This window comes from Rhinolophus sinicus, chromosome 4 (genome assembly GCF_057876585.1).
Source record: "Rhinolophus sinicus isolate RSI-liver-muscle chromosome 4, RSI-T2T, whole genome shotgun sequence".
NCBI lineage: Eukaryota > Metazoa > Chordata > Mammalia > Chiroptera > Rhinolophidae > Rhinolophus > Rhinolophus sinicus.
The window spans coordinates 87,002,959-87,023,468 of record NC_142504.1 but is presented as its reverse complement, the minus strand read 5'-3'; the positions used below and the strand labels follow the sequence as shown (position 1 = coordinate 87,023,468).

Below are 20,510 nucleotides of genomic sequence, written 5' to 3'. Positions count from 1 at the left end.
CCACTAAATTATTGTCTGTGTCTATGAATTTTTGTTTCTTTATTTTTTGTCTTGTTCCTTTGAAGCTTTCAGTTTTATATCTCACATATCAGTAAAATCATATGGTTCTCGACTTTTTCTGTGTGACTTATTTCGCTTAGCATAATAATCTCAAGATCAGGTTCAAAGAAAATTTTATGAATTTGACCTCAAAGGCAAAGGAAATAAAAGCTAAAATAAATGAATAGGACTATATCAAACTAAAAAGCTTCTGCACAAACCATCGACAAAATAAAGAGGAATCCAATTGAATGGGAGATGGTATTTGTAAATGACGCCTCCAATAAGGGGCTAATATCCAAAATATATAAGGAACTCATACAATTCCACAACAAAAAAAACAAACAATGCAATTTAAAAATGGGCAGAGGACTTGAATAGACATTTCTCCAAAGAGGAGATACAGATGGCCAATAGACACATGAAAAGATGCTCAATATTATTAATCATCAGAGAAATGCAAATAAAAACCACAATGATATATAACCTTACATGAGTTAGAATGGCTATCATCAACAAGACAAATAATAACAAGTGTTAGAGAGGCTGTGGAGAAAAAGGAACCCTCATACATTGTTGGTGGGAATGCAGATTGGTGCAACTGCTATGGAAGGCAGTGTGTAGGTTCCTCAAAATATTAAGATTAGAATTACCATATGACCCAGCAATCCCTCTCGTGGGTATCTACCCAAAAAAATCTGAAAATATTTATCTGTAAAGACATATGTGCTCCAATGTTCATTGCAGATTTACAGTGGCCAAGACATGGAAACAACCAAAGTGTCCCTCGATAGATGATTGAATAATGAAGATGTGGTATAATATACACAATCCAAATCTTAATGGCCAGAGTTCATCAAGATAAATTCATTCATTCAATTTCAAATTTTGATTCATTTGCCAAATATACCAATCACCAGATCAGGTTCAGTTACCCTTTGGGAGACCCCTTTTAAGAACTAACTTCCAAAGTAACTATAGCCATTGTCATTAGTAATCAAAGCTAATGTTTCTATAGATAATAAAGAATCTTATCTAATCTGGCTGTAAAATAATGTTCAGAGAAGCAAACAGGAAAAAAAATCAGCAAAAGGTAAGACATTACAATAATGAAAGCAAAAGGATAATGAATAAATTAAATGATGAAAAGCTAATAGGCAAAGAAAAATATCTGGGAATGACAGAAATGAAAAGTTTATGAATATAGCTATTCACAAATTATTAAAAATTGACAAACACTTGTTGGATGCCAGCCTGCAGGTGTCTAATGCTAATGAATATTTAAGTGACTCAAACTAAGAAGTAAGATACATTGCAGCAGGTTTTAGGACAGAGGAGGGCGCTGGGTACTGGAGAGCCCAAAGGGTCATCTCACTCACTTTGGGGTCAGGAAATCTTTTGCAAAAAAAAGGTGACTGAGTTGGGTGCAAATTATAAGTAGGCTGTAACTATGCGGCAGCGCAATATACACAACATTGGTGATGTACCTGTAAGACTAGTGTAAAGGAGTTAGGAAAGTGCATGGTTAGGATGGAGTCCAGATCCTAAAGGCCTTTGTAAACTGGACTAAAGCTTTTTAATGTTTTCCTGAAAACCATGGGGTATCGTTCTATGGTTGGATTTAGCGAAGATACTGATCTCAGATTTGTGTTCTAGAGAGATCCCTCTGGCTCAGGTGTGGACAGATCATAGAGGGGCACAAGGTCATATGGAGACTAACGTTTGTCAGAGAGAAGTGACCAGGATCTGGGGACTATCCTGGGAGTGAAAGAAGAGAGAGGAATGGTCTGAAGAATCATCAGGAGGCAAGTCTACATGAAGTGGGAGGGAAGGGCTCTAGATAACATTTGTTCCTGACTTACAAGGGATTTGTTAGAATGCGATACCCCTTGCTAAGATGGGGATCGGGGAGGAAACATCATAGCGAGATAAGATTGCTGAAGAATCACCATAGCATTATCACAAACATTCTAGAAATTTGATAGGAAGAAAGGGTTCAAACATAAAAATTTAAGTGAGTCAGACACTTTCAAACTTGCTTCTGTTTCTCCTCCACGGCAAAATGGTTTTGATTAGCCAGGTGTTAGAAAGAACAAAGGGACAATTACAATACCATTAGGCAGTGCCCCCAGTAGTGACGTTAGAACGCCTCTGTTAAGGTCTGAAGGTGCTCAGGGGTCAGTGTAAGCCCTCAAAAAAACTGGGAGGTAGAGCCAGATATTAGCAGTTTTGACTCCTGGCTTGTGACGCTTCGGAGACTAACCCAGGCCTAGTAGGGCTCTTGGTGTCAGGAAGGGGTGTGCACAGATATAATCAAATGATGAATATTACTTTAAACTCTTTGAAATCAAAGTACAAGGTTTGATTTCTTTTTTAATCACTTGATACTTTCCTTTAAATACTTTATCTTTAATTACTGAAAGAAATGCTTCAATTATAAAATGCTTGCATAATGTTAATTATCATTGTCTTCCTTATGTTAGATTGTTTCTACTGAAAAAAAAAAAGATTGAAAAGAGAAAGGGAATAATTCAGCCCCAGAGAGACAGAGCCTCTCTCTTTGGACTGCCTGGTGACCCTTTCCCCTCACAGCTCTAGTTCCTTGACTGGGAAGCTAGTCTAACCTGCATGAATAATGAAAGTGAATGAACCCAAGCAGACTGCAGGTAGACAGGGCACAGCTCTGTCTGTCCAAGCAGGGTAGGCAATCCACTTCTCAATTAAATGTCCAATTGATAAATTCATAGCATTGAAATGCACCTAAGGCAGTGTGCAACAGGAGGAGGTCATTTTTTAAAAGGGAAAAAATCCAAGTGTCCACCAAATTATAACCCAAGGATAGATTGATGCCTCAAGCCTCAAGGAAACAGGAGGTACAAAGCTGCCCCAATTTCCAAAAACATGAACTCTTTAATCATTAAAATTTAGCTACATTTATATGATACTCTTTTAATCTTTCATTAAATCTTGTTTAGTTTCATCTCTTTTAGATTTATATCAAAACCATCCAGGAAGGTTTCTGGCTGGGTTAACAGTTTGGTTACTGTGATTACAATTTGTCTGATGTATGTCAGCACATAATGTACCTGGGACATACTCAAATTCATATTCTTAAAGTCTTCTTTTAAACAATCTATTCTAACTTTTGTCATCTGAGCTCAGACTTATGTCTTTTTAGAAATGATTTGCAAATGCTGAGTATGTCTTCCTATATCTATAAGTAAAGAACACAGTTTATATAAGCAGAAATATTTTGTTTTCTGATGAAGAAAAAGTGAAAACAACTCATTCAAGGGAAACATCAAGCTATATTTCTAAGAACCCAGTGTAGTTTAAGAAACAATGGATGTCTTTCATAAACATGTCTGCATCAAGGCAGCCTGTAATTTTCCTTCAGTCATGCCTTATGCGTATAGGTCAGCACACAGAGTACTTCTCGCCTTGTAAGACTTCTCTCAGGATGTCTCGCAGTGACAAATACAATAGAGTAATTCCTTGGCTGGTTGCAGCTCAGAGCAAAATCCATAACAAGATCAATTTTTGCTGCTTATAACTCTCTTCTTCATGGAGGTAGAGGGAAAGTAAAGGCAAGAAGATGACAGGTTTCCTGAGAAAATTAAGAGTAGAATTACCATATGACCCCAGCAATCCCTCTTCTGGATATCTATCCCTCAAATCTGAAAACATTTATCTGTAAAGATATATGCACCCCTATGTGCACTGCAACATTATTCAGGGTGGCCAAGAAATGGAAACACCAAAGTATCCTGTGATAAATCATTGCATAAAGAAGATGTGGTACATAGCTACAGTGGAATATTACTCAGCCAAAAGAAAACTTGAAATATTGCCATTTGTGACAAAATGGAGGAGTCTTGAGATTAGCGTGCTAAGTGAAATAAGTCAGACAGAAAAAGTCGAGAACTATATGATTTTACTCATATGGTGGGATATAAAACTGAAAGCAACAAAAGAAGACAAACAAAAAAACAAAAACTCAGACACTGACAACAGTTCAGTGGTTACCAGAGGGTAAGAGGGGGGTGGTGATAAAAGAGGTTAAAGGGGGTCAAACATATGGTGATGAAAGAACTGACTCTAGGTGGTGAACACACAATGCAGTATATAGATGATGTATGATAGAATTGTGCACTTGAAACCTACATAATTTTACTAACCAATGTCACCCCAATAAATTTAATAAAAATTATATATTTAAAAAAAGAAGATGACAGATTGACTGAGGCTTCCTGACATAGTTAGAAATTCAATAATTAAAAATTGTCATTAGAAGATAAAAATAGGTCCTCTATCCTTTTGTGTGTGTATTTTTACACCCTTTTGCTGGTGAGTTACAGGGCCTGATGATCAAATTTACAAAAGGCAAAAAACAATTTTATCAAATGGTTATCAATATTATTAGGAACTCCAATCTTTGTGAAAATTGTCTATATTTGTAGCAAATCATCAACATATGGTAATTAATGTTATAATTATTCCCTCTATATAATTTTAGATAAAAATTGATTTATAATTATATGAAATTGCTACAAAATAAGGTCAGGTAATTACTGGGTAGCTTTTACAGCCCCCATGGTTCTTCCCTAAATGATACACATTTTACCCACAAAAAAGTCATTGGACTTTCTTCAAAGGTTTAATGTTGACTTGATGTTTATAAGATAATGTTGGATGTATCAATATATCTTGGGTTTTGAGTTTCTTGGAGAATGGAATTTATGTGACTAATCTGTTGTTGGCTTATTTATTAGCATAGAGTTAGTCAAGCAAGAAGTCATGCATGATCCTAGGTCCCTGGTAATCTTTGAGACTCTTCACCTATTAAGGAGGCATGATTAACTCAAAGCTACAAAACAATCAAAGTTAACTAGTAATGTTAATTGAAATTTTAAGCTGACTAGGCATGATGCTTGTTTTGTAGGATGTGACATGGGGAAATAAGGGCTTGTTTACAATATCTGAGAATGTGAAAATGGTGGATATTCCCTGATTTACACAAATAGGGTCTTTTAAGACCTTGCTGATAATATCACAGACTGAGGCAGAATGCTAGACAGAATGTATCATGAATGGTTTAGAGTCCACATAGGTACAGTATTACACTAATTGGGCTCAGTTTACAGGACAAATCTCAATTTAAATTAAATATAGGATAAATATCTATGTAAATTAATTAGTATCACTGATCAGTGGTTGCAGAGTGAATCAAAGTCTTCACTTAGGATAAACTAAAATTCTTGCCTTTGGTTAGACAGAGGCCAGAAGGAGAGAGCATGAGAACAAAAGAAGAAATATATTCCTTTCACTATGGGCAGGGAGACCCATGCTTTTCTTATTGTGGGTAAGTAAAATCATTTTGTAAAGCATTTGAGCATTTCTTGTGTGCTTGTAACCAATTTGCAGGAAAGCTGTATTTAAAAAATTATTCCTGCAGAGCTTCCAAGTTGGTGAACACATGGAGACGCAGAGAGAATGGTGTTCCGAGAGCATGGCAGCTCCATGCTTTTTCCTCAGGCCTTGCCCTACACATCTCTTCCATCTGGCTGTTCCTGAATTTCATCTTTATATAATATACTGGTGACCCAATGTGATTTCATCTGGCTTTCCCAAAGAAGATTGCATAGAAAAAGAGTGGTGGTGGTAAGATGGTCCAAGATGGCGTATTAGGCAAATGCTATGTCTGCTGCCTGCTCAGATCACATCAAAATTCCAACTAAATTATAGAACAATCAACCTCAAGAATCATCTGAAGACTGATCAAAACTGCTATAACTAAGGATATAAAGAAGAGGCCACATCAAGACTGGTCGGAGAAGCAGACACATGAAATGGGCTGACCCCAAACCCACAGGTAGTGGTTGAACACCTGGAGACAGTCCTCAGTGAAGAGGTGTCTCCTGAAGAGGATGGGGTCCCAGCCCCACATTGGGCTCCCCAGCTCAGGGGTCCAGTGCCGGGAAGAGGAGTCCCCACAACATCTGGCTGTGAAAAGTAGAAAGGACTCTGTCTGCCCATCCTGGTGAGATAGAAGGTGGCTGGAAACCCAGACATCCTTTTAAAGGGCCCACACATGGACTCACTTGCTTGTAAACACTTACCTGGGTTCTGGTGGATGGATGGCAACTCGAGAGGTACCAGAGACAACATATGGAGAAAGAATGAGTTGTGTGGCTTCAGGGCAAAGGCTGGAGTGAGAGCCATCACTATCCCTGTGTGGAACCTGTCTCATGTGTACCCTACAGGAGGGCGCCATCTTTTCTATGTTGAACCCTCCCCAAAGGACTAAACTTGAGACCACATTGGTCTCATAAAATCCACACCTGCACACCACCTTGGTGACACTCTGGGTCCTCATCCTGCCCAGCTAGTGCTGTACCACCTGGGGCACTCTCGGCTCCTGAGCGGCCAGCATGGCTACAAGCTGTGGAAGCCATTTTACAGCAACAGACAGCCCATGGTGGCTTGAGGAACTCTCGGTGGCAGACAGTCAGCCACAATTTGAGCAGTGGTTCTTCACTTCTATCCCAAAGGGACTCAAGATTAATTGGGACTTCCAGACTCAACACCCCTTGGCAAGCTAGGCCGCAGGGCTTCTCATGTCACTTCCATCTCCTCTACTGCCAATCAGATCTCCTATTCTGACTGGCTACCCTGATGCATACTTAACTATGTCCCTTTCCATTAGTCCTCAACAAGCTATACTGTCAATTTGGTATCCTGCCAGGACTTATCCTGCCTCTTCCTGTGACAGGATTCTGCACTCACTTTGTAGGGAGCAGCTGCTGGACAAGAATGACTATCCTTGAACTATCCCTGCCACCTGCCAGAATCACAGATTTCAACACCACTACCTTTTCCTCAGGCTGAGCCTGCAAGTCTGAATAACCCAGTCAGGGGTAACCAAGTGCTTCTGACACTATCCTAAAGGCATTGGACATTTATTGGCCAATCATTTTTACCCATTACAATTCTCCATGCTTCCTTTTCAATATTGAAGACCCAGAACTCTTTCTGCCTAGTAGATCCGAGTAATTACCATGGCCAATCACACCTTACAAGACGTTTCCTCATGAATTCATAGGCAGATACCTAAAACTTCCCTAAATAGGTTTTAAAGGTGCTATGAAAAATGGCCGTCAATTTTCCAAATATAACACTAATGTTAATATAATTATAAATGTACATATCCTGCAATTTAATATTCTGATATATCAACTAAGCTTTTGAAATCTCCATTAAGGTTTATGGAAAATTTCATTAAGAGTACATTCCTTGACTTTCTTCTCCAGTTTTGTTTTAAGATAAAAGACAGTTCCCAAATATAATTTGGTTTAGTTAGTTGAACATTGTAAGATCTCCTTTCAAGGGACAATGCCCTTTGAAACAGGACCTTCTTATTATTATTCAATAGTCTTTAGTATAGCAAGAGTTTCATATAAAAAACTATCATATTTAACCATAGACTCAGGACAGGAAATATATGCTAACATTGTAGTCTGCTATATTATGTATTTTTAAATTAAGGTAAATTGGAGTGTAGCATGATTTACATGAAAAAATAAAACAAAACAGTCTTGCCCCACCTCTGTTATTCCTTATATCTATAAATGATGCCATCGATGATGGTTTCCATACGGTCAGTGGCTAGAAAACATTAATCTGCACAACCTCTCTAAGAAAGTACTGTCATTTCCTGTTTGCACAATTAATATTTTCCTGTACCCACAAAACTAACTGGTTTTTTATGTAAAGAATCTACCGCTTTTATACTTGTCACTCTTTGCAACCACCTCTTAGAGTTAACAGTTGGCCCTGAAATTTTGTACAGTAAAAGCCCCCTTCCTTCACATCCTTCCATTGTGATTGCTGTAGCTCAGGCTAATTTTTCTCATCTTTCTGATTTCCCAGGTATCTACTGGTTTTGTCATAAGATTGAAGAGCACTTTTAGTGACTCAAGTATTACTTTCCAAGTGTTTCTTTGTGTGTATACGTGTGTGGGCAGGCATGGTATTTGTGCAATGTTTTCATTTTGGGGGATATTCTGTTGTTCTCTATTGCCTATACTTTCCTAGTCCAGTGCACCAATATTACGACTGAATTAATAAACATTAATTCAAGGCTTGTTAAGCTCCGGACATTGTGCCAGGTGCTTTCATATACTCTGTTTTACTGTGGTGAGCAGGCAACTACAGCACTGGGCAGGAGGGAGGATTCTGGTTCTCCTTTTGATGATTTCGCCATGCCATTTAACTTCCATAAGAATTAATTACAGGAGCAGGTGTAATACTCTACAAAATAGATAAGTACTTGGGTCAGGACAGCTTTCCTAGACAAGAACAAATGTGAGGGGCTAACAATGCTCTAAGGACTTTGGGCAGCCTTTAGACTTCATGCCATTTTACACATATTTGGTCTACTGTTTGTTAAGTTCAACTTCCTCAGATTTATTATGTTATAATTTTGGGGGGCAATTATGTATTGTGTGTGTGATGGTTTATGGCTCTGTATTTCTTGTGCTATTCGTGGGCCATAGATGAGACTTTGCATTGTCAGGGAGACATATTTTTAAGAATTTAGAATTTGGACTTAGTCTGGGTTTGAATCTGGCTCCATCCTTTGGTAGCTAATGGCCTTGGGCATACTTGACCATTGTGAATTTCATTTTTATTATCTATAACATGAAGTTAATGATAACGTGGTGTCATAAGGTCTAAGGAGATAATGCATGAAAGCTACTTACAACATAAGCAGTCGATAAATGTGGTCAATGTAATCAATAATACATATTTTTATTTTTTTATGTCAGACATAAGTGATCAAAAGACCATTCTTGACTCTAGGAAACAGACCACAATCTTCCAATCAAACTGATACTTTATGAAACTTCATCAAGGAAGAGACAGTCATAAGAAGCAGGAAGAGTTTGCTAAGGAAAAAAAATCAATGTAAACTGTCTTCATTTCTTAATGTCACTAGATGGGAAAACACAGTGGATTAAATTAATCTGAATTTCCCAAAGCCTGACAGAGCCTCTGTAAGCTCCTCAGGGTATGGTTAGAACTTTCTTCATCCTTGTAGGTTTGTATTTATATAAAAGCTAAATGGAAACTATTTATAAATATTAATATAGTCAACAAAGGCACATTGGATTTAAAAATTTGTCTTTATCAAATAATTGAAATGGAATTTATAATCAGTAGTTTTATGTAATTGTGGCATATGTTATAGATTGAAAGATGGGTCTATTATAGTGTTTACCAGAATCCAATCAATCTATGTACAAATCACTTTAATAGCCCATAGCACCTAATACGATGTTTCGCATAGATAGGTAATTTTAGAAAAATTGAAACTAACATGAACAATATTGCAGACAGCAATATAAGAGTTTGGAGGATTTTCTCTAGAAGGCACTGATGAATGAATCTATGGCAATGAAGAGAACTGAACTACTATTTCTGGCAAGCTACATGCTTTCATCTCAACCCTGTCATCGTCAGTTCATCCATGGCTGGGAGTGGGCAGGGGTGGGGGGTGGGACACTGAAGACAACTACCCCAACTAACAGAAGGAACAAAGCTGGGAGAGATATAGAGCCACAGAAGGGAGATCTAAAGTATTTATAGGTTGGAAAGAGGTGTTAAATCTAACAAAGTGAAATTCTAATTAAATATGCCATATAGAACAATATGAAATTGTTCTAGAAAACAGAAATAGAAAAATTGTGGAAAATATATGAAGATATTAGTTGAATATAAGCTCAACAGTAAACCACAATGTGATGTGCGTGGGACAAAAAAAAGAAAAAAAAAAAGAAGAAAAAAGAAAATTACATCTTACTTACAGAATTTAAAAGTGCTAATTCTATTGTCTTCAGTGCCGGTTAAACTATCCAGAGTACTGTATTGAGTCAGTATCAAACTGACAAATTGGAAGACATTTCATGGAAAGAATCCAGACTATTGAGTGGGCTTGAAAACATTATGGGAGTGGTAACCATAAAAACTAAAGATATTGAGTCTGGAGAGAAGCTGGGAGGAGGAACGATGCATGAAGTTGAAAAGCCATCTTATGGAAAAGCAATGAGTTTATCTGTGTGGTTGAAATCCAAAAGGAAAGATGTGTGGAAATTATAGGAAGCAATATAGCATATATGAAAAATATAGCATATAAGAGGTGGCAGATAAGAAAATGAGTTTCAAGGAGAAATAATGAATTCCCCATCACTAGAAACTGTCAAGGTAAAGCTATAAAGAAAACTCAAGTATCCACCTGATGGGGTTAAAATTGATGATCTTTTATGTATTTTATAGATCTGAGAATCTATAACTTGGTGAATTTTGCATCTTATTATGAATATCCTTTGTGCTAATAGGTATGCTCATGTATCTTATGGGTGCAACCTGTAAAAATGTAAACCTATTCATAAAAACACTAGTAAATATGCTAAAGAGAAAATATTAAACTTAAGGTAACACATTATGCATGATTTTTGTTTGTCATTTTCTTTTAATAGTATCACTACAGTGTTTTTACCAAATTATTATATTTTAAAAATATATATTTATATTGAATAGTCTGAAAAGCTAGCTATATCAGATCTTGTAGCAGTGCTTGAAGACACTACAGCAAATCAAATACCTATAGAGAGAGACATCTAGATATAGATGCTAATATCATTTCTGGAAATTTTGCTGAAGCTCTAAGTGGACATAATGAAGTAGACTGAATAATAGAGAACCAAATACACAATTTTTCATACTACTACATAATATTATCATGGCATATCATGTTTGTAAGGGCTCAGAAATCAGCTAATTTAGTTTCCTTAACTCTGGTCTGCAGCTTGTTGTAGGTCCATGCTGGGGTTTTCATTAGTACATTATATAAGAAAGAAAAAAATTAGGACAATATGATATGTTTCTCATAATGTGAAATGCAGTCATTTTTTAAAGTGTGAAAATACTAATTCTTTAATGAAATGTTGGTGAAAATAGGTGTCTTTTTTTTTTAATGGTTGGTAACCCTGTGTCTACTTTTCCATTTTTAATTTTTAAAATCGATAGAGGTATATAAAACCCCAAAGTCTGTTAACTCTCACTTAAGTGGCAATACCTCTCCACCCTTAATTCTTAATTTTTCACTTTTTATGGAGGAGAAGCAGACTTTTCAGTCTCTGGACGTTTGTTCAGCAACTCAAATAAATCAGTAATTTGAATCAAGTAATGATTCATATTATGAACACCTCAGATTCCACCTCTGCCTCAGTTGGCGGGTACGTTAAATGAAACACTTTGGTAATCTAGATTCGTCTTTGTCAGAAGTGAGTTGCTATACAGGCATTAATCAGTAGGCATAAAACCAAAGAAGCGTTCAGTTCAGAAAGAAGAAAAATAGTCCATGGAAGGGAATGTGTCACTACAGTACAGATTCCTGTCTATCCAATTTCCATGAATTACATAAGATTCGATTCAGGGAGCTGAGAATCTTTAACAATATATCACTGAAGCAATTGAAATTGGACCACTGTCCTGTACTGTGCATTCTCAGTGGTATATTACAATGATAAAAATGAATTCATAGAGTTTTAGATTTGGAAGATCAGAAGACACTTTGCAAATTATAAGGTAAAAGAACGAATAGAAATCAATGGTAGCAAGAAATGGAACAGCCTACTCCACGTTCCTGGTAAGTTCTCTTCCCCTCCACATCCTCTAGCCTAAGGAATACACTGTCCACAGCTAGACTGAAAGGAAGACCCACAGAATTCGGTGTGCTCCCATGAGACCAACACTCCTTTGACCCCTCCCCATTGCCACTGGCTTCTCCCAATTCCCCATGCCACAAACTTCCTACGATTTTCTTATTTCCAAGAAGGAGGTATTAATTAGAATTGCTTACCCTTCATCCCTAATTCAATGCCAGAACACGACACCTTCTAGCTCTTTGCTTCAGTTACCGCCGGAAATCCATGGATTCTATGTCATCTCTCTTCACAACAATTTTCTCCACTTTTTCCCGGACATCTACCATTCTGACCTTATCTCTTATTACTCAATGAGCCCTAGACACTTTCTTTGTGTTTATAATCAGCAAAATCTTCTATAGTCTCCACCTCTTTTATGAATGTTCTCATTGTGTTCTTGCACTAACTAAAATTATTATCCTTTGAGAACACATCTCTCCATTCTGGGCCCAGAGTTCAATAAATATCCAACTTACTATCTCTTCCAAACCCTTTTCCTTTCCTCCTTAAAAACAAACAAACAAACAAACAAACAAACAAACAAACAAACAAACCGAGCTCCTTTGGAGCTCATGCTCCAATTATCGCACCTAACACTGTACTGGTACCATGATTTACGACTTTGGTCATCTTCCTTCATTTGCTAAAGATTTTAGTCTTGGCTTATTCTCCTTCTATATTTACAACTACTTGTAGCTTTCAACACTGCCTGGAAAAAGAATCTTGCTTCTTTTCTCTGGTCAATTCTCACCTCCATATAGTAGGGTAGGTAGAAAAGTAGAAATGAGCAGAAGGAGGGAATTAGCCCCAGTTAGAAGGCCCCTTGCAGCTGCTCTAACTTGGGGCACAAATACCTCGCTTGCTCAGCAAGATACTGGGAACAAGATATGTCATTAGAAAAAAAAAAAATACTGGACAGGAAGAGAAACTACCCCTTACCAGAATATACATCCTGCTTCTCAGGACCATTTTTAATCAGCTTCTCAAACACATCATGGGAAATTAACAGGTTCATGCTTATACTCTGAGAAGCAACCTTGAGAGCCTGAGGGGAGGACAGGACTCCTCAACAGAGAAAGTGAAAGATAACAACAGAGAGGAAGAGGGGGAGACAATTCTATCCAGCCTCACACAATGTAAGGAGAGGCTGCTTCCCTCTCTTGCGTCAGCCCGCTCCATGTTTTGGAGCTCCATTTCTCTTTTTTACTAATAAACTTCTTGCTGTTCTATGCTGCACAAACTATCCTTTGACTGAATTCTTTCCTTCAAAAAGACGAAGAGCCAAGGTACAACATCACTCCTAGTAACATATGTATGAAGGCTATTTAATGCCATCTCCTTTCTCCTCAAATCTTCTACACATTCTCCCCATTCCTCTCTCCCGGCTAGTGATTTGCTTTTTATTCCATTGCAATAGTACAAACAAGAACATTCTCATTCTCCCGCCCCTGAATCCACCAAACTAGCTGCATCTATAGCTAAATAATTTTATTTCTTTCCCATTTTAGTGGATAAATTGTCAGAATTGCTACCTCGAGCTGGAGCATCCACACACCCACAGGTTCCCTTCCCTTGTTGCCTCAAGGATTCTTTTTCTTGCAATTATTCCCTTTCTCATTAATTTCCTTTTCTCTACTGGTCATTCCTATCAGCTTACAAAGAAACACACTATAATATCTCTATCTTAAAAAAATTTAAAAAATCCTTAACCCTTACATCCCCCTCCAGCTACTGTTCCATTTCTATGTTCCACTTTATAGCCGAATCCCAGATTTGCTCTTTCCTTTTCCATTTTCCCTTTAACTCACTCTGACCATACTTCCATCCATATCACTCTATTGCAACAGCTCCTAAACTTCATGATCCCAAATCCAGTGGTTAAGTTTCAGTTTTCATCACAGCCAACCTTTCTGTAGCACTTGACACACTTCCTCTTTTTTGTAAACACACTCACTCAGTAGATTATCTCATCCACTGCTCCTCTAAATAGCATGCAAAGGTAAATATTGCTGAAATTTGTAACTCTAGCCACACATCCCCCAAGCAATCCAGGTTTATATATACAACTGCCCACACAGTATCACCTTTGGATGACTGATAGACTGTTCCAGTTTATGGTGTTCAAAATTAAACTCTTGATCCCACATTCCCCATCTAGAAGCTTTTCCCACAGTTCTTTTTCCTTTTTTTTTTTTTTTTTTTTTCAGTTAGCAGTAAACCTTTACTAAGTGTGATTTCTCTTGGTTAATACATGTTTATTTTAAAATTCTGACTATTTTTAGAGCAGTTTTAGGTTCACAGCAAAATTGAGGGGAAGGTACAGAGATTTCCCATGTATCCCCTGCCTCACACATGCACAGCCTCCCCCATTATCAAAATCCCCCACTAGAGTGACACGTTTATTAAAATTAACGATTCTACATCGACACATCATAATCACTCAAAGTCTCTAATTTACATATGGTTCACTCTTGGTGTTGTACATTCAGTGGGTTTGGACAAATGTATTATGACATATTCCCTCACTATAATATTATACAGAGTATTTTTCACTACCTTAAAATTTTTCTGTGCTCTGCCTATTCATCCACTCCTCTCCCTCAACTTCTGGCAACTGCTGATCTTTTTACTATCTCCATGGTTTGGCCTTTTCCAGTATGTCATATCGTTGGAATCACACAATACGTAGTCTTTTAAGATTGGCTTCTTTGAATTAGTAATATGCATTTAAGTTTTCTCCATGCCACAGTTTTTTAATCTCAGGAAATCACCTAGTTACTCAGGGTTTAGGTTATATTTGATTTTTCCTTACATATCCTACGCCCTATCCACCAGCAAATCATGTTCTTATACTCAAAATTTACTTAGAATTTAACCACTTTTTACCACCTCTGTTACTCCAACTCTATACCAAGCCATTCTATCATCTTAAACAGTTGAACCTTCAATAGCTATTTAATTGGTCTCCTTACCTCTATTTTGCCCTCTTTATCCAACTCCCACTCCCATCCCTAACCTGAAATCAATTCTGACACAATAGCCTGAGTGAGCTTTTAAAGAGACAGATCAGATAATGTCAATCATCTGCTCCAAATTCTTCAGTGGCTTCCCATCACTTTAGAAAAATATCAATGTCTTACCATGGCTGTGAGGTCCCTACCTGAACTTGCTCTTGGTTCTTGCTCCTCCTTCAGTTCCTTTTACTCTTTTCTTCTCTTTTACTCGGCTCTGTTAACACAGGCCGTCTGTAGTTTCTTGAAAAATTTAGTCATTTTCTTGACTCAAGAACTCTAGCAAATATAGATCCCCGGCGAATACAGGTGACCTATAAACAACATGTGGGGTTTAGGGGCACAGACCCTAGCGCCATCGAGAATCTTCATATAACTTTTGACTCACCAAAAACTTAACCACAGTTGGCCCTTTTGCATCCGCAATTCAAGCAAGCATGGATCGAAAACAGCATTTTCACATTCCCAATTGGCAGGTTCCCAACCTTTGATCTAAAGTACTGATCTGAGTTTGGGAATCTGCCGTTGGGAATGCAAAATGCTGTTTCTGATTCACTCTCGATTGAATTCACGGAATACAAAGGACCAACTCTACTGGGAAAAAAAAAAAAATCAACTCTATTAAAAAGGTGGGCCCCGAGCAGTTCAAATTTGTGTTGTTCAGGGCCCACCGTACTCGTTCAGATGATTTGTTCCTACTTTTTATTCAGGCTCCTGCTCTGCGAGGCTTTTCCTAACAACTTCATCTAAATAGTTCCTGTATCACTATCCATCCAATTACTTGCCTTTTAAAACATTTTATCTATCAATACCTGAATGTGTGTATGTTCATGTTTGTGTTTGTGTGTCTTTTTACTTGTTTTGGTTGTTTGATTTGGTCTCCTCCACTAGGACAAAATTTTGATGACTCCAATAAGACCAGAGATCATCTGCTTTGTTTACTGTGGTATCATGTGGTAGTTGCTAAGAATATATTTGATGAATGGGTTATCAAAGACATTTTTTAATATCTGTATTTTAAATACTGACATTCATTATATTAACTATGAAATCTCGCTAATTATGGTCCGGTAAATACAGAGGATGCCAAAAAAGTGTGTACACATTTTAAGAAAGGAAAAACAACTGTATTAAATTGTAATACTCAATCTATACCAATAACAAAAGACGAATACAAGTCATGTTTGACTTCTGCAATTACAAGAGGTGCTCAAAGTGGTTACCATCAGCGTAATTTTACTACGTACAGTTTTTTCCTTTCTTAAAATGCGTATACATTTTTTTTGGCACTCTCTGTATATGCCAGGGGTGCCAAAAAGTGTATACACATGACTTGTATTCATCATTTGTTATCAGTATATATTGAGTATTACAATTTTAATACAGTTTTTTCCTTTTTTAAAATGTGTATAGTTTTTTTGGCACCCTCTGTATTTCTTTCTTTATAAGATTTAAATTTGAATAGCATGATAAAAAGTCATGAAATAAAAGACCTTAAAACAAAATCAAAGAAATGTTTATTACATTGGTATAATTACTTGACTTCTAAAACTGTGTTGTGTTTGACATCGGTAAAATTTTGTTTTCAAAACTAAACTTTTATGGAGGTAATTTTATGGTGTTTTGGGACAGAAAAAGGATTAACATTCTACAATGCTTTCTAAATCTCATTTGGTTCTCAACACTAGAGGATAGTATGTCTTACTGTGTAACCTATTTTTCACAACCAACAAGAATGTTAATCTCATTGAATCCAACCACTATGCTTGAGTTTGCTTAGTAGGTACTCAGCTTGTTCTGATGCAGAAGAGAGTTTTGTGCAACACAAAGACCCTGCCTTCTAGGAGCAGTCTGGCTAATGAAATTGTTTAATACGTCAAAAACATACTATGACCATAATAAAACAAATTCTTGGTTGCCCAACACATCATAAATTTGGCTTAGAATAGTAGTATTTATGGAGCATGATTCAAAGGATATGAAGTCTTTCTTTTTTTTTCTGAACAGTTTAGATTTTGCCTAAATGATCTAGATTTTTCTTGTATATTAAACTGCACTATCAGAAGGGATTATCCTTGGGCCATACCATCTTGGCTTCCCACAGACCTTTCATTTAGTTCTATGCTTTGGAGCCACAACCTTAAATATTATCGAAAGATAATACTAGGTATTGTTTTATGGAATCTAATAATGCATATGTTATAAGGATATTAATAAGGTCACCAGCCATCCACTGAATCTGAGTGTCTAAAGCCCCCAATAAGACTATATTTCCGGGAAAAAAAACTTTTCTTTCCATGGAGATTCAGTATATTTTCTCTGCTTTGTACAATGAAAATTACAAAAATGATAATGTTTCTTTTTTCACTGTGGCCAATAGAAAGCTCACAAACAAATGTTAATTTCAACCATTAGAAGCTATGTAGAATCTTATAGCTTGCATATTTGTACTCTGTCCTCTCCTTTTTTCAACTTCTGTGTTTTTCTGTTCATAATATTTAAAAAATCCTTTTTAATATATTTACTCTGTCAAATTATTTGTGTAATAAAGGAAGAAATAAATAAGTGAATAGCAATTAAATATTCCACATTTTCTCGGATATTCTCATTTTTATGTATTATTTCCAATAAAGGTGGTTCACTAAGTGTAAAGTTTAAAGTAATTTATATTAATACACAAGCTTTTTATAACTATTCAAATATCAGAGTAACATACAAGATTTGTCACTTGATTTAGGATTCATAAAATAGAGTAACTATATTGATAAGAGGTTCTGAAAACATGTAGCAACAATTAATGTTCTACTGGTAAACAGTAAAAAGTAATTTACAAAAAGGAACACCAACGGAGCCATAGATAGGGATTCATACCTCTATGTTCTCGCTGGCGGCTGGATTGGAAACACAGGAAGCAGGATCCACCGTCCACTTCTCTGCCAATCAACCAATTCCAATTGCTAGCTGCAATCCATGCTTGCTAGCTTAGCCATAGCAGTTACATTAGTGGCTAATGGCTAACTGGTTACAGCTGATGGCCAACTAGTCACAACTGACGGCCGTCTACCACCTGAGCCAGCACCTTTCCACATGAGGTCGAGAACCTGGAAACTGCTCTCTGGGACTCTGTCTCCACATGTACATCCTATTTCAAAGTGCAGTTCACTGCTAGTTGTCTCCCAACAGCTTTGTTTCTTTCTTTCACACTAATGGGATTTATGTAGATGCATGGGCACTCAAAATAAAACTCAGCTTTCCTTAGAGCCAAGCATGACCAACTACATTCTACTATTGTGACATAGGCAGAAGTGATGTGTACCACTCTGAATCTTGCCCTTAAAATAATTGTGTATGTTCCCCCAAACCCCTCTCCCTCCTCCAAGCTAGGAGATGGCCAGAACATCTTTAGCCCACAAGTAAATACCACATTTTGAGGATGGCAGAATCACCTAACAGTCCGAAATAGTTTCATTATCCCTAGATTGTTAAATGAGGAAGAGAAGTAAACATCTGTCATGCGGGGCGGCCTGCGGGGTCTCTGGTCCCACTCCCCACATAAGAACGCAGGATGTAGCTAGAACAAAAAGGAACACCCACGGAGCCATAGGTAGGGGAGTCATACCACTATACTCTTGCTGGCGGCTGGGTTGGAGACACAGGAAACAGGAGCCACACAATTCTCAACCCTCACTGTGCTGCTTGCAGGCTCAGCCACCATCTTCTTGCTAGCGTAGCTACAGCAGTTATATTAGTGGCCAATGGCTCACTGGTTACAGGGGACGGCCAACTAGCCACAGCTGATGGCCATCCAATCACAGTTGATGGCCATTTACTACCTGAGCCAGCACCTTTCCATGTGAAGCTGAGAGTCTGGAAACTGCTTTCTGGGGCTCTCTCCCAACAACATCTTACTTGGTTGAGCCACTCTACTTTGGGGTCTCTGTTCTGGTAGCTACTTTGGAAAGTTTAATTAGAAAGTGCAAATACCACAGTAAAAATACAAAGCATGAAAATATATTACTAGAATATGCTATATTCACATAAGGTACTGTCGTGCGGGGCGGCCTGCGGGGTCTCTGCTCCCGCTCCCCACACAAGAACGCAGGATATGGTGAGGCCAAAAAGGAACACCCACGGAGCCATAGGCAGGGGAGTCATACCACTATATTCTCTCTGGTGGCACTATACTCTCACTGGAGGCTGGATCCACACTGTCCGCAAACCGCGATCCACACTTGCCAGCCCAGCCTCCATCTTCTTGCTAGCCCCCGTTCTTCTCTTTCCTCCCTCCCTCTCTCCTCTAGCGTAGCCACAGCAGTTATATTAGTGGCCAATGGCTCATTGGTTACAGCTGACGGCCAACTAGCCACAGCTGATGGCCATCCAATCACAGTTGATGGCCATTTACTACCTGAGCCAGCACCTGTCTATGTGAGGCTGAGAGCCTGGAAACTACTTTCTGGGGCTCTGCCCCCACAGGTACTATCAAATGTTAATTTAAAATTATTTTTATACATCTTTTCATAGAATGGAAAAATAATTATATAAATGGTTAGTGAAAATATTTAGGACATCAAAATATTTATAATGAATTATCTGAAATATGTAAAAAGTACTTTGAAAAAAATCCCTGGAAAGAAATATGCCAAAATGATATCTGAGTTTATCTCTAGAATTAGGATTATAGGTGCTTTTACCTCTATATCTTTAATACTTTTTCTGTGTTTTCCAACTTACAAAAATAGGACATTTATTATTTGGATAATACAAGCAATATCAATGACTTTTCTGCACAAATGTTTCTTATATCAACTGTCTGAGCAGAAGACATAGCACCTGCAATGAAACTCCCACCCATCTCTGTTACTGGCATGCACATTGTTAACCTTTTAACTTAAATCGACTGAAGCACCTACTTCTAACTTTTTTACTTTTAAATTTCTGAGGATGTGATGTAAATTCAAAAATTGACTGGGGTTAGAAACAATCCATAACGCAACCCACACATAACTAAGATTTCATGTAGTTCAGATAAAGTGCACATTTCTATCTAAATAAAGCCTGGCAGTCAAAGAAGTAATTAAAAATAATTCCTATCAGAATCTTAAGGGGAGAATTATGTTTTAAATGGTTTAAAACCCAAATAAAGCAGTATAGCTGCCATTCTCATATTTTTTACAGGGAGGGCAGTTACTTCCTCAAATCTCCAAAACATCCTCTCTCTCTACCTCAGCCAAAGCTCTCCTTCAAAAACCAAACTCATAGCTCTTATTTTTCATTCACTTCTTTTTTTCTACTTGTGTTCTTCCTTCTTATTCTTAATTAAAAACTGGACATTTCTAGTGCAAATTGTTCATCTTTTCATCACAAGTCCTATCTATCTCATCTCTTTCTCTTACTTCTACATCCTAAAATCTCAAGAAACATGCTTGCAATGATAGAAAATTCTTTTCAGGCATTAATGCTGCTGGAGATTTTTAATTTTACCTGACCCTAACCTCATTCAATCTCAGGTATTGAATACCTTAATCATCCACTCTTAGCTCTACCAAATTCCCCTTTCCTGGTGGTACGTATTAATTATATTAATTGACATAAATTCATAGCAAAATGCTTTTCAACATATATAACATCTGTTCAATTTATAATGATTACCGCATGCTGAGAATGATTCTGAGGTTGCTTCTTTGGTACA

At 37.4% G+C, this 20,510-nt stretch overlaps 1 protein-coding gene across 6 annotated transcripts in view; it reads right to left on the bottom strand.

Annotated features, from left to right (window-relative positions):
* DTNA (dystrobrevin alpha) overlaps positions 1–20,510 on the bottom strand; it is a 355,317-nt gene that overhangs the window by 292,578 nt on the left and 42,229 nt on the right. The window contains exon 2 of one of the 6 annotated variants that reach the window (XM_074340145.2): positions 14,968–15,132. The exons of the other annotated variants lie outside the window; for them this stretch is intronic. The gene's annotated coding sequence lies outside the window, so the exon portion shown is untranslated. The remainder of the gene's footprint in view (positions 1–14,967; positions 15,133–20,510) is intronic. 6 annotated transcript variants of the gene reach the window in all.